The sequence below is a fragment of the Triturus cristatus genome, chromosome 9 (assembly GCF_964204655.1).
Source record: "Triturus cristatus chromosome 9, aTriCri1.1, whole genome shotgun sequence".
Taxonomy (NCBI): Eukaryota; Metazoa; Chordata; class Amphibia; order Caudata; family Salamandridae; genus Triturus; species Triturus cristatus.
Genome location: NC_140592.1, coordinates 586972092 through 586987398, shown reverse-complemented (window position 1 = coordinate 586987398; position 15307 = coordinate 586972092).

Sequence of the window (15307 nt, the reverse complement as noted above, 5' to 3'; positions counted from 1 at the left end):
ATTTTGAGGCAGGGGGAGATTAAGGGCCAGATGTACGACCTGCAAAAAAGTGCCTCGCAAATTGCGACTCATTTGCGACTCACAATTTGCGAGGCGCTATTTGGCATGCACAACAGTGTGTTTAACACTGTTTGCAATTCCCAATTGGTTTGAAAATTGCGAGGCTCATGAATATTAATGAGCCTCTCGCAATTTGCAAGCCCATTGGGAATGACATGCCATCCCAGGCATGGTGGCCTGCTGGAATCAGCAGACCACCATATCTGGGACTACTTTTAAATCAAGCAGGTTTTTTTTTAAAATGCATCCCGTTTTCCTTAAACAAAAACGGGATGCATTTAAAAAAAAAAGAGAAAAGTTTTTGTATAATTTTTTAAGGGCAGGTAGTGGTCCCTGGGACTACTGCCTGCCATTAAAAAATATGTTTAGAGACAGTCACAAAGTGGAAGGGGTCCCCTGGGGACCCCTTCCAAATTGCGACTGCATTAGCACCCTCTTGAAGAGGGTGGTCATTTGCAAGTGTTTTGCAAACGCAATTGCAGTCGCCAAACATTCATACATGGGGTTGCGGTCGCTATTAGGAAGGGAACGCCCCTTCCTAATAGCGACTCGCAAATTCTAAATAGCGAGTCGCAAATAATTTGCGACTCGTTATTTAGGAATTGTACATTGCCCTTTCACATTTTGCATGCGCAAACGGGTCGCTAACCCGTTTGCGCAAGTAAAATAGGATCGAACATCTGGCCCTAAGTGATTTGCCCAGAATCACAGGATGCTGAGCCGACGCCGAGGCTCGACCCTGGACCCTGGTTCCACCAACTCTAAGGTCGGCAGCTCTGGTCGTAAGGCCGAGGTAATATGCATCCAAGCAGGGAGCGCATGCGCTGCCCAGGCTCGACCTAAAAAATAAGGACAGGTGAGGCTGGCAACAAAACTCCATAAGACAAGTTAAAGTTAAAAGTTTACAGCAAAGCGCGTGATTTGTTACCGGCAATGCCTTCCATCCTTCCAATGTTAGTTAGAAAAATACCATTAAATAGGGTAATAGTAATTCCTGCTATTTTTAGGGCCTGGTGCCAGCCCCTCGTTATAGCCTAATTAACGAAGGAGACGCATTCGAGGCTCAAGCACAGTGAGTCACAAATGTGTGGTAATCTCTGACGGGTTAGCTTCATTTAAAAAGAAAAACACATGTGGCCATGACTTAAGAAACGTCGAGGGCCTCGGGCAAGGTGGTAAAACGAGCAGCATGTTTCTTCCTGTTTTCCTGGCAAGGGTGTGTGCCTGAAATCATAAATCTTCAGCCGACCACGAACCAGGATCTCCAGTTTTGTTTTCTTTGCCGCATAAATCTTGGTTCTACTGATAATCCAGCGCTGTATATTCAGAACGTGCCTAACAAAAATGAATGTGTCCATCTGTTACAAAACTGGTGCTATGTAAAGCGCTCTGATACCCGATGTCTCGGGTCTAGTTCGCGCTATATAAAACTATTTAAATAAAAATAAAAATAAACTTGCAGCAGGGACCTGCAGATCCTCAGTTTGGACTCACAGTAAGAGTATTTTCTACTTATAGAAAAGGGTCAGTTGTATTTATGTTTTGATGTTCTGTTAAGCTCGATCCGAGTGACGAATGTCATTATTCAAATCTTGTTGACAAAAATGAGGCACATTGAATGTGATAGCCACGTGCACCTTCTTTCAAAATTCACCACAAAGTCGAGTGCAACGAGTTTTTAATAATTTGCTCCCAGGAACTGATTAAAGGCTTACTCAGAATATGACGCATTTCAGCAAACCTTACAGGGAGCTCACGACAGGCATTGGAACCAAAGAAGATGCTTGGGCAGAGGGCGTGAACTTCTTTCCTTTTTTTTTTCTTCATAAAATGCTTAAATGTAGACACCTTTGTTGTTTTTGGGAATGACTGTGACGTCTGAAGTAAGTGGTATAGCAAGGGTGCAATTGGCCCAAATGTAAATTTCGAAAATGGGCTCCATGTTTCCTATTGGTTAGTAAAAGGCAGCCATAACTCGGGTGCAGTGGGCTCTCAGACCACTGGGCCCAATGTCTCTGCAGGTCCAGCACTAATGAATGAGATCTGCCTCCTTGCCTGAGTGCCTTCATAAAGTGATGCACAGATGAACCTCATACCGATTGTGGCTCAGATGACAAATCTCTGTTATCTGACTTCCTCGGACATGCTAATGCTTGCCCATACATTCTCCATTGCCTTTCTTTCCTAAAATGCCTATGACTTGCCATATTCTGACTGCAGTGAAATCTGCAGACTTGAAATTTGCAGATTTCTAGCAAGGGTTTGGTACTTAAAGGTTATACAAGGAAACATCTTAAGTAACACTAAGGAACCTTTTAGGTGAAAGATACCCCTGCCATTGCCAAAATACTATGCTAAGACATACTTTAAAACTTCATGTCAATTTGTGTGACTTTGCACTGGTGCAAAGTAATAAAGAATCTGTCACCGCAAACAACAACAAACACAAATGTGCAGCTGTGTGGAGAAATGTGGCTCAATGATTAGAGCGGCAGACCCTGATGCAGAGATCTAGCCCGGGACCAGGGTTCAATTCCCCGCCTCGGCGGGTCTTGGGCTCAAAAATTCCACGGACCTGATAATTCTCGCCTCGGTGCCATTCCAATCATGGAGTCCCACTCTGCAACTCTGGGCAATAGCTTTCTTAATCTCCACAACGGCCCCCACAACGCTAAGGATGCCTGGCCTCCACCTTGGGGGTGCCCAGGAGTGGACGCCTCACAGGGAAAGCCAGGATGGGTTCCACAGCGGAATTCGTACAAGCGCCTTGAGACCCTTGTGGGTGAGTAGTGCGCTATACAAGTATCAATTTACAGCTCTGCATTGATCCAGAGCAGTTCTTCATGATACCGCGCCCGAAAGAAAACTGTGCTTGCATGCTCTGACTGCATGTAGGACCTAACCTCCCACACACTTCTGCACTATGGTACAAATATGTCTGTGTTGCACTGCACAATCTGAAAGCGCATCAGTGATGGGGAAGAGAGCAGTGCATTGCTTAGTACATATGGCGCTGCCCTGCTCTCTCCTCCTAGCCCAATATAGTGTAGCAGCATTGTTTCCAATGCTGCGCTACTTTACACTCTGCATTCGTAAGTCTCCCTCCAAGGTGTATGTATGTATGTATGTAGGTATCTCGTATTTTTATAACGCAAAACATGTTAAAACGTAGCGGAATGCTGTATGTGATCAAACTCAAGCTCAACAAGTAATAGGAGAGTAAAATGGCTTGCGGACAGTAAATGTATTGTGAGGTATATTCTTAAAAAAGGTGAGTCATCAACTCTTTCCTACATTTGTGAAGCTTTAGAGCTATCTTGATGGATATGGGGATGTTGTTCTAGACCATGGGTGCATAGATGAAACAGGCCTGTGGTCTTGTTTTTTCTATTTTACATTTCTTGGTGTGTAGTTTGATGGTGCCATGGCTGGGAGGCTGCGGAGAAAACCAGAGATGCTGAGCTTGTCTTCAAGATCAGGTGCATGTTGGTTGTCATGGATTTCTAAATGCTGCAGCTGGTTTTCAAGATGAAGCAAGCCGGCAGCGGGAGCCAATGGAGTTCCATCAAGATGGAGGTGATGCGATCATAATTCGTCTGGCACTGGATTAGATGTACCTCATCATGTAGGATGCCCTTAGCGATGCCAGTATGAAGTCTTGGAGGTCATGGAGTAGGGCATTATCACCATCCAGATGTAAAAGTGCAAGGGCTTGAACAACAGTTCTGAAGTCACTTTCTGGAAGAAACACTTTGACTTTCTTTATAAGACAGAACTGGTACCAGGCCATTTTTGTTATTTCGGGGGTGCGGCTGGTGTCCAGTGTGACTCCAAGAGACTTGGCATGCAGTGAAAGTTGGGGTTCACAGCTGTCAAGGTTTATGTCCTTCATCTAGGTTTGTACTGTAGCTTATTTGTTGTCCTTGACAAATAATGGGAATTCTGTCTTGTCGGGGTGAGCTTCAGGTAGATGCTGAACATCAAGGTCTAGGTAACTTGCAAGCAGTGTTTGAGGCTCTAGATCTTTGAAGCGGTGAAGTCTTTCAAGTAGAGCTGTGTGTCATTGTCATATTGGTGAATCTGATACTGTTATTGTGATTAGAGCACCAACTGGCTCGACACATAAAGGTTGAACATGACAGGCGAGAGTATGGAACACTGAAGGGCTCCATAGATGATAGGGATCATTTGTGACCTGGAAGTGCCCATTTGAACAAACTGGTGCTGGTTGGAAATGTATGAGGAGAACAAGTGAATCCCATTTGAGACTCTAGAGTATGTATGAGGGTGAGTTGCTTCACTGTGTCAAAGGCAGCTGAGAGGTTCAGCTATATGTGGAGGCAGGGGTCATCTTGAACTATGGTCAAGGGTTCTTTGTCTACCATTCATAAGTTAGCAGTCTCTATGCAGCAGGGACATCAGAAGCCAGACTATTAGTCATGCAAGAGGTGATTAGCATAGATGTCTAAAGTTCACATATACAACTTAGAAATGATCTGAGTTAATGCAAACATTTTTAGACAGGACAAGTTGGAAACAGGGAGAAGCAATCCCTGCTCATTGTTTCCTATTGGTGCTGTCTGCATTTCATGCATTAATTCAGAGAAATTCTGAGTTATATGTATTAACGTTATATACCTCAAAGGCACAAAAACAGGTGCTCGACTCTGCTCTGATGCATATCAGAATGCCAAAAACTGTGGAAAATCACAGTTCACACAAGTTCTCTATTAAGAAGGTTGTTTAGTAAGGCCTCTTTCACATTGTTTTGTGTTCTCATTTGTAGATGATTTTTGAGTATTGAACTTCTTTTTCACCTAACTTTTTCCGATTCATACAATTAGAAGGAAACAGTGCTAATACTTGCATTGCAGCCTCTGCAGCCGGTCCCCCCCAAACCCCACCTCCTGCCAGATGTGAGACTTCCTGTGCCAGATTTAACTTTGTGTTGCTAGAGTATGACATCTTCTCTTAATTTATCTCTTACTTTAATCCTTATTTTTTCCATTCTTATTGATGATTGTCGCTTGGGTCCCAGCGACGGCCCGTATAGGGCGTGTTACCGGGGCGGTGACGTGGGGCAGGGTGGGGGGTTGCAAAATGCGGCATACGGCCGATTGCAGGTAAGTTACGAAAAAAATAAAGAAAACAAATTTTGTTGCGCGCGCTGCATCGCATTTGGCGATGCTGCGCGCGCAACGAAATTCGTTTTTTTCCCCGTAACTTACCTGTAATCGGCCGTATGCTGCATTTTGCAACCCACCACCCTGCCCCTCCTCTGCCCCACGTCACCGCCCCGGTAACACGCCCTATACGGGCCGTCGCTGTTGGGCCCCAGTAGATCCTGAAGTATAATTGATTGCTCAGATCGCATTGAGTTGTGAAAATGGTTTTCGTCTATAGGTTTGGTGTAGGTTTCCTTCATTTCTCTCTTTCTTGTGCAACGTTCTAGTGATAAATGGCGTAATCCAGGCTCATACTGACTACTTTAAGTCTATCTATTTAGGTATTTTGAGTAAATCGGTTAAAAAACTAGAGCCTATTCAAAGTATTGCTTTAAAAAAGTTTTGAACAGCTATCCAGAGAAATAAGAACAGTCCAATGGTCTTTAGTCAGTAAGAAGGATGTTTTTAAAACTATATGCTTAATGCATGCCGTCTTTTAGGTCTTTCTATTAGGCAGTGTAATTAAACACTCTCCGCCTGGTATCGCAGCAGTCTGCAACTCACAAGCTGTTTTCCATAACTAAATTTAGGAAGGCTGGTTGTGTTGTTAATCCCCTCTTGTTGGAGGTCACCCCCAGTAGTTTTCCATATTGCCTAGAATGTGCTTGGCCTTGGCATTTGCAAAGAAAAGGAAGCAGACAGGCACTTCCCACAGTTTCTTTTGAACTATACCTATACTCCATCATCAAAATTCTTTTATTTTAGTCAAGATTTGACCATAAACAAAACATCATACAATTTCATTAACCCCTTGCATGCCCGCCCCTTTCCCCGCCCAGTGCCGCGCTTAACATTAGCGGGCGGAGTTCATGACGAGCTGGACTCGTCATGGGCACAGCGCCACCGCAGCCCATGACGAGTCCAGCTCGTCATGGGCACTGAAGGGGTTAAAGCAAAAAAATATATGCATTCACCATACAACTAAACAAAATCCAATTGGGATGCATCTGTAAAACAATTATCTCCGGATAACACTTCTACCAGCATTAGAAAACGTTTTAGGAAAGCTGGGAGCTAAACAAGTGTCCATGATCCAAGATGGAAAATTGAGGGATGACTTGCAGATGGGTTTTGCCAAACCTGGGGCACACAGATGGTGCTTGCCTCTATGGCAGATCACGTTACAACAAACAAATGATGGACGGAATGCTGACAATGCATACATACTCCCCCGTCAAGAGATCTGGGTTAAATCCATCGTTCTTTTGCCCACTACACCACCCCAGTTCAGACATGGCCATATGCAAATCAGTCTTGACCCTTTGCCTCATGGGAACAGTCCAGCCTGAACTGCCAAGCCATGTCTTCCCTGGACCGGAATCAAGCATCCTAGGACCGGTTTCTGGCTATCAGCCGTCATCAGCCAGGATAGCTTGACTCCAGTGGCGTAGTGAGCACGGGTCCCACGTCTGGGAATACCCATCCCACTTAGGGCGAAAAGCGTTACAACAAACAAATGATGGACGGAATGCTGACAATGCATACATTCTCCCCCAGTCAAGAGATCTGGGTTAAATCCATCTTTCTTTTGCCCACTACACCACCCCAGTTCAGACATGGCCATATGCAAATCAGTCTTGACCCTTTGCCTCATGGGAACAGTCCAGCCTGAACTGCCAAGCCATGTCTTCCCTGGACCGGAATCAAGCATCCTAGGACCGGTTTCTGGCTATCAGCCGTCATCAGCCAGGATAGCTTGACTCCAGTGGCGTAGTGAGCACGGGTCCCACGTCTGGGAATACCCATCCCACTTAGGGCGAAAAGCATTACAACAAACAAATGATGGACGGAATGCTGACAATGCATACATTCTCCCCCAGTCAAGAGATCTGGGTTAAATCCATCGTTCTTTTGCCCACTACACCACCCCAGTTCAGACATGGCCACATGCAAATCAGTCTTGACCCTTTGCCTCATGGGAACAGTCCAGCCTGAACTGCCAAGCCATGTCTTCCCTGGACCGGAATCAAGCATCCTAGGACCGGTTTCTGGCTATCAGCCGTCATCAGCCAGGATAGCTTGACTCCAGTGGCGTAGTGAGCACGGGTCCCACGTCTGGGAATACCCATCCCACTAAGGGCGAAAAGCGTTACAACAAACAAATGATGGACGGAATGCTGACAATGCATACATTCTCCCCCAGTCAAGATATCTGGGTTAAATCCATCGTTCTTTTGCCCACTACACCACCCCAGTTCAGACATGGCCATATGCAAATCAGTCTTGACCCTTTGCCTCATGGGAACAGTCCAGCCTGAACTGCCAAGCCATGTCTTCCCTGGACCGGAATCAAGCATCCTAGGACCGGTTTCTGGCTATCAGCCGTCATCAGCCAGGATAGCTTGACTCCAGTGGCGTAGTGAGCACGGGTCCCACGTCTGGGAATACCCATCCCACTTAGGGCGAAAAGCGTTACAACAAACAAATGATGGACGGAATGCTGACAATGCATACATTCTCCCCCAGTCAAGAGATCTGGGTTAAATCCATCTTTCTTTTGCCCACTACACCACCCCAGTTCAGACATGGCCATATGCAAATCAGTCTTGACCCTTTGCCTCATGGGAACAGTCCAGCCTGAACTGCCAAGCCATGTCTTCCCTGGACCGGAATCAAGCATCCTAGGACCCGTTTCTGGCTATCAGCCGTCATCAGCCAGGATAGCTTGACTCCAGTGGCGTAGTGAGCACGGGTCCCACGTCTGGGAATACCCATCCCACTTAGGGCGAAAAGCGTTACAACAAACAAATGATGGACGGAATGCTGACAATGCATACATTCTCCCCCAGTCAAGAGATCTGGGTTAAATCCATCGTTATTTTGCCCACTACACCACCCCAGTTCAGACATGGCCATATGCAAATCAGTCTTGACCCTTTGCCTCATGGGAACAGTCCAGCCTGAACTGCCAAGCCATGTCTTCCCTGGACCGGAATCAAGCATTCCCATGGGGCACAGGGTCAAGACTGATTTGCATATGGCTGGGTTCAAACTGGAATGGCATGGTGAGCAAAAAAAACGATGGATTTAGGCCCAGATCTCTGTACTGGGGAGAATGTATGACATTGTTCTGCATTCTGTCCATCAATTGTTGTTTTTGCATTTGTCACCCCGAGTGGGAAGGGTATGCTCAGACGTGAGTCCCTTGCTCTCCATGCCACTGGAATCAAGCTATCCTGGCTGACGAGGGCTGAAAGCCCGAAACCGGTCCTAGGATGCTTGTTTCCAGTCCAGGGAGGACCTGGCTTGGCAGTTCGGGCTGGACTGTTCCCATGGGGCACAGGGTCAAGACTGATTTGCATATGGCTGGGTTCAAACTGGAATGGCATGGTGAGCAAAAAAGCGATGGATTTAGGCCCAGATCTCTGTACTGGGGAGAATGTATGACATTGTTCTGCATTCTGTCCATCAATTGTTGTTTTTGCATTTGTCACCCCGAGTGGGAAGGGTATGCTCAGACGTGAGTCCCTTGCTCTCCATGCCACTGGAATCAAGCTATCCTGGCTGACGAGGGCTGAAAGCCCGAAACCGGTCCTAGGATGCTTGTTTCCAGTCCAGGGAGGACCTGGCTTGGCAGTTCGGGCTGGACTGTTCTCATGGGGCACAGGGTCAAGACTGATTTGCATATGGCTGGGTTCAAACTGGAATGGCATGGTGAGCAAAAAAACGATGGATTTAGGCCCAGATCTCTGTACTGGGGAGAATGTATGACATTGTTCTGCATTCTGTCCATCAATTGTTGTTTTTGCATTTGTCACCCCGAGTGGGAAGGGTATGCTCAGACGTGAGTCCCTTGCTCTCCATGCCACTGGAATCAAGCTATCCTGGCTGACGAGGGCTGAAAGCCCGAAACCGGTCCTAGGATGCTTGTTTCCAGTCCAGGGAGGACCTGGCTTGGCAGTTCGGGCTGGACTGTTCCCATGGGGCACAGGGTCAAGACTGATTTGCATATGGCTGGGTTCAAACTGGAATGGCATGGTGAGCAAAAAAACGATGGATTTAGGCCCAGATCTCTGTACTGGGGAGAATGTATGACATTGTTCTGCATTCTGTCCATCAATTGTTGTTTTTGCATTTGTCACCCCGAGTGGGAAGGGTATGCTCAGACGTGAGTCCCTTGCTCTCCATGCCACTGGAATCAAGCTATCCTGGCTGACGAGGGCTGAAAGCCCGAAACCGGTCCTAGGATGCTTGTTTCCAGTCCAGGGAGGACCTGGCTTGGCAGTTCGGGCTGGACTGTTCCCATGGGGCACAGGGTCAAGACTGATTTGCATATGGCTGGGTTCAAACTGGAATGGCATGGTGAGCAAAAAAAAGATGGATTTAGGCCCAGATCTCTGTACTGGGGAGAATGTATGACATTGTTCTGCATTCTGTCCATCAATTGTTGTTTTTGCATTTGTCACCCCGAGTGGGAAGGGTATGCTCAGATGTGAGTCCCTTGCTCTCCATGCCACTGGAATCAAGCTATCCTGGCTGACGAGGGCTGAAAGCCCGAAACCGGTCCTAGGATGCTTGTTTCCAGTCCAGGGAGGACCTGGCTTGGCAGTTCGGGCTGGACTGTTCCCATGGGGCACAGGGTCAAGACTGATTTGCATATGGCTGGGTTCAAACTGGAATGGCATGGTGAGCAAAAAAACGATGGATTTAGGCCCAGATCTCTGTACTGGGGAGAATGTATGACATTGCTCTGCATTCTGTCCATCAATTGTTGTTTTTGCATTTGTCACCCCGAGTGGGAAGGGTATGCTCAGACGTGAGTCCCTTGCTCTCCATGCCACTGGAATCAAACTATCCTGGCTGACGAGGGCTGAAAGCCCGAAACCGGTCCTAGGATGCTTGTTTCCAGTCCAGGGAGGACCTGGCTTGGCAGTTCGGGCTGGACTGTTCCCATGGGGCACAGGGTCAAGACTGATTTGCATATGGCTGGGTTCAAACTGGAATGGCATGGTGAGCAAAAAAACGATGGATTTAGGCCCAGATCTCTGTACTGGGGAGAATGTATGACATTGTTCTGCATTCTGTCCATCAATTGTTGTTTTTGCATTTGTCACCCCGAGTGGGAAGGGTATGCTCAGACGTGAGTCCCTTGCTCTCCATGCCACTGGAATCAAGCTATCCTGGCTGACGAGGGCTGAAAGCCCGAAACCGGTCCTAGGATGCTTGTTTCCAGTCCAGGGAGGACCTGGCTTGGCAGTTCGGGCTGGACTGTTCCCATGGGGCACAGGGTCAAGACTGATTTGCATATGGCTGGGTTCAAACTGGAATGGCATGGTGAGCAAAAAAACGATGGATTTAGGCCCAGATCTCTGTACTGGGGAGAATGTATGACATTGTTCTGCATTCTGTCCATCAATTGTTGTTTTTGCATTTGTCACCCCGAGTGGGAAGGGTATGCTCAGACGTGAGTCCCTTGCTCTCCATGCCACTGGAATCAAGCTATCCTGGCTGACGAGGGCTGAAAGCCCGAAACCGGTCCTAGGATGCTTGTTTCCAGTCCAGGGAGGACCTGGCTTGGCAGTTCGGGCTGGACTGTTCCCATGGGGCACAGGGTCAAGACTGATTTGCATATGGCTGGGTTCAAACTGGAATGGCATGGTGAGCAAAAAAACGATGGATTTAGGCCCAGATCTCTGTACTGGGGAGAATGTATGACATTGTTCTGCATTCTGTCCATCAATTGTTGTTTTTGCATTTGTCACCCCGAGTGGGAAGGGTATGCTCAGACGTGAGTCCCTTGCTCTCCATGCCACTGGAATCAAGCTATCCTGGCTGACGAGGGCTGAAAGCCCGAAACCGGTCCTAGGATGCGTGTTTCCAGTCCAGGGAGGACCTGGCTTGGCAGTTCGGGCTGGACTGTTCCCATGGGGCACAGGGTCAAGACTGATTTGCATATGGCTGGGTTCAAACTGGAATGGCATGGTGAGCAAAAAAACGATGGATTTAGGCCCAGATCTCTGTACTGGGGAGAATGTATGACATTGTTCTGCATTCTGTCCATCAATTGTTGTTTTTGCATTTGTCACTCCGAGTGGGAAGGGTATGCTCAGACGTGAGTCCCTTGCTCTCCATGCCACTGGAATCAAGCTATCCTGGCTGACGAGGGCTGAAAGCCCGAAACCGGTCCTAGGATGCTTGTTTCCAGTCCAGGGAGGACCTGGCTTGGCAGTTCGGGCTGGACTGTTCCCATGGGGCACAGGGTCAAGACTGATTTGCATATGGCTGGGTTCAAACTGGAATGGCATGGTGAGCAAAAAAACGATGGATTTAGGCCCAGATCTCTGTACTGGGGAGAATGTATGACATTGTTCTGCATTCTGTCCATCAATTGTTGTTTTTGCATTTGTCACCCCGAGTGGGAAGGGTATGCTCAGACGTGAGTCCCTTGCTCTCCATGCCACTGGAATCAAGCTATCCTGGCTGACGAGGGCTGAAAGCCCGAAACCGGTCCTAGGATGCTTGTTTCCAGTCCAGGGAGGACCTGGCTTGGCAGTTCGGGCTGGACTGTTCCCATGGGGCACAGGGTCAAGACTGATTTGCATATGGCTGGGTTCAAACTGGAATGGCATGGTGAGCAAAAAAACGATGGATTTAGGCCCAGATCTCTGTACTGGGGAGAATGTATGACATTGTTCTGCATTCTGTCCATCAATTGTTGTTTTTGCATTTGTCACCCCGAGTGGGAAGGGTATGCTCAGACGTGAGTCCCTTGCTCTCCATGCCACTGGAATCAAGCTATCCTGGCTGACGAGGGCTGAAAGCCCGAAACCGGTCCTAGGATGCTTGTTTCCAGTCCAGGGAGGACCTGGCTTGGCAGTTCGGGCTGGACTGTTCCCATGGGGCACAGGGTCAAGACTGATTTGCATATGGCTGGGTTCAAACTGGAATGGCATGGTGAGCAAAAAAACGATGGATTTAGGCCCAGATCTCTGTACTGGGGAGAATGTATGACATTGTTCTGCATTCTGTCCATCAATTGTTGTTTTTGCATTTGTCACCCCGAGTGGGAAGGGTATGCTCAGACGTGAGTCCCTTGCTCTCCATGCCACTGGAATCAAGCTATCCTGGCTGACGAGGGCTGAAAGCCCGAAACCGGTCCTAGGATGCTTGTTTCCAGTCCAGGGAGGACCTGGCTTGGCAGTTCGGGCTGGACTGTTCCCATGGGGCACAGGGTCAAGACTGATTTGCATATGGCTGGGTTCAAACTGGAATGGCATGGTGAGCAAAAAAACGATGGATTTAGGCCCAGATCTCTGTACTGGGGAGAATGTATGACATTGTTCTGCATTCTGTCCATCAATTGTTGTTTTTGCATTTGTCACCCCGAGTGGGAAGGGTATGCTCAGACGTGAGTCCCTTGCTCTCCATGCCACTGGAATCAAGCTATCCTGGCTGACGAGGGCTGAAAGCCCGAAACCGGTCCTAGGATGCTTGTTTCCAGTCCAGGGAGGACCTGGCTTGGCAGTTCGGGCTGGACTGTTCCCATGGGGCACAGGGTCAAGACTGATTTGCATATGGCTGGGTTCAAACTGGAATGGCATGGTGAGCAAAAAAACGATGGATTTAGGCCCAGATCTCTGTACTGGGGAGAATGTATGACATTGTTCTGCATTCTGTCCATCAATTGTTGTTTTTGCATTTGTCACCCCGAGTGGGAAGGGTATGCTCAGACGTGAGTCCCTTGCTCTCCATGCCACTGGAATCAAGCTATCCTGGCTGACGAGGGCTGAAAGCCTGAAACCGGTCCTAGGATGCTTGTTTCCAGTCCAGGGAGGACCTGGCTTGGCAGTTCGGGCTGGACTGTTCCCATGGGGCACAGGGTCAAGACTGATTTGCATATGGCTGGGTTCAAACTGGAATGGCATGGTGAGCAAAAAAACGATGGATTTAGGCCCAGATCTCTGTACTGGGGAGAATGTATGACATTGTTCTGCATTCTGTCCATCAATTGTTGTTTTTGCATTTGTCACCCCGAGTGGGAAGGGTATGCTCAGACGTGAGTCCCTTGCTCTCCATGCCACTGGAATCAAGCTATCCTGGCTGACGAGGGCTGAAAGCCCGAAACCGGTCCTAGGATGCTTGTTTCCAGTCCAGGGAGGACCTGGCTTGGCAGTTCGGGCTGGACTGTTCCCATGGGGCACAGGGTCAAGACTGATTTGCATATGGCTGGGTTCAAACTGGAATGGCATGGTGAGCAAAAAAACGATGGATTTAGGCCCAGATCTCTGTACTGGGGAGAATGTATGACATTGTTCTGCATTCTGTCCATCAATTGTTGTTTTTGCATTTGTCACCCCGAGTGGGAAGGGTATGCTCAGACGTGAGTCCCTTGCTCTCCATGCCACTGGAATCAAGCTATCCTGGCTGACGAGGGCTGAATGCCCGAAACCGGTCCTAGGATGCTTGTTTCCAGTCCAGGGAGGACCTGGCTTGGCAGTTCGGGCTGGACTGTTCCCATGGGGCACAGGGTCAAGACTGATTTGCATATGGCTGGGTTCAAACTGGAATGGCATGGTGAGCAAAAAAACGATGGATTTAGGCCCAGATCTCTGTACTGGGGAGAATGTATGACATTGTTCTGCATTCTGTCCATCAATTGTTGTTTTTGCATCTATGGCAGATCACATCAGCCTTATACTAGATAAAGATGATGCAGTTAGAATGATGCTCCTGGAGCTCTCTCCTTACTTTGACATGGTTCATCAAAAGGAACTGTTGAGAAGACCTGCAGACTCTGGGTTTAAAGGTTTGCCTTGTAATTGGTTTAGATCCTTCTTGTTTGGGCTCTCTTAACTGGCACAATTGGCCACGTTTCGGTCGGAATGTGACACGATTAAATGAGGTGTGCTGCAAGGCTCCTCCTTGTTTCTGTTGCAATTTAATATGTGTTCAACCTCAGCTAAACCTTATTCACTCATTAGGATGGCAAGTATTTTCATATATGGAAAAAGGTCTGGATCTCTGTGCCAGCTTACATGATTGCCTGGATGCTGCCCAGCAATTGATGGACCCTAACTTCCTAAACCTTAACAACGATAAGCCAGAGCAATGGCGTAACAATAGCCCCTTCAGCCCCAGCAATGCGGGGGGCCCTGAGCTCCAGGCGGCCCCCTCAAGCACTGTGCCTGGATGGCAGGCCCCTGGCCACAGAGCTTCTGACTGGGTCCGGAGCGTGGAGGTACCCCTCCATGTACTTTGCAGGTGGGCCCCCTCAAGTTTCAATATGTCACTGAGCCAGAGCTCTTACTTTTCGGTAAAGAAACTTTGATGGAACAAATGTTCACAGCCTTCATCCGTGGGTGACCCATTAATCCCTATGGTAGAGGTATATTCAGTGAGTGTGAATCTGTCCTCTGCCCATCATATTTCCTCCGTTCGTAACTCCTGCTATGGGTTATTGAATGCACATCGGACAAGTCTACTATTCCTCCCAAGTGATTCTTGCATTATATCTAGGTTGGATACTAAATTCCCTGAATTTAGACTTACTGACAGCACAAACTGCTATGCTCCATAATATCCAGAATTATTAAGTAAGACTGGTCTGTAAACTAAAAAAAATATGATCATGTGACATCTGTAAGGCTTAAGCTTCACTGGCTGTCCTCGGATCAAAGATTCAGGCTGGAGCCGGTACTTTACTCATAAATTCTACTACAATAAAATACCGTCTGACTCTCATAACCATCTAAAGAACTACTCTCTACAAAGATGCCTTAGATCCTCAAATCAATCTATATTTCAGTTCACAGAGATACATAACATTTGCAGTTGGGTGATGGCCATTTCACTTTCAGGATCATAAGCTTCGGAATGAACTTCAGTCAATCAAACCTTTTCTTTTTAAATGAGAGCCCTTCTTCACAGAAGCATGTTAAAGAAATCATCTAGGAAAACAGTGCAATGTGCAATCACCAGGGTCCCACATTAAATTATCCAATTCTATCAGTGTTACAGGACATTATGCCCAGGTGATCTGTGATTGGCCATGGGAATTTATTCTTCTGAAGCACTCAGAAGGA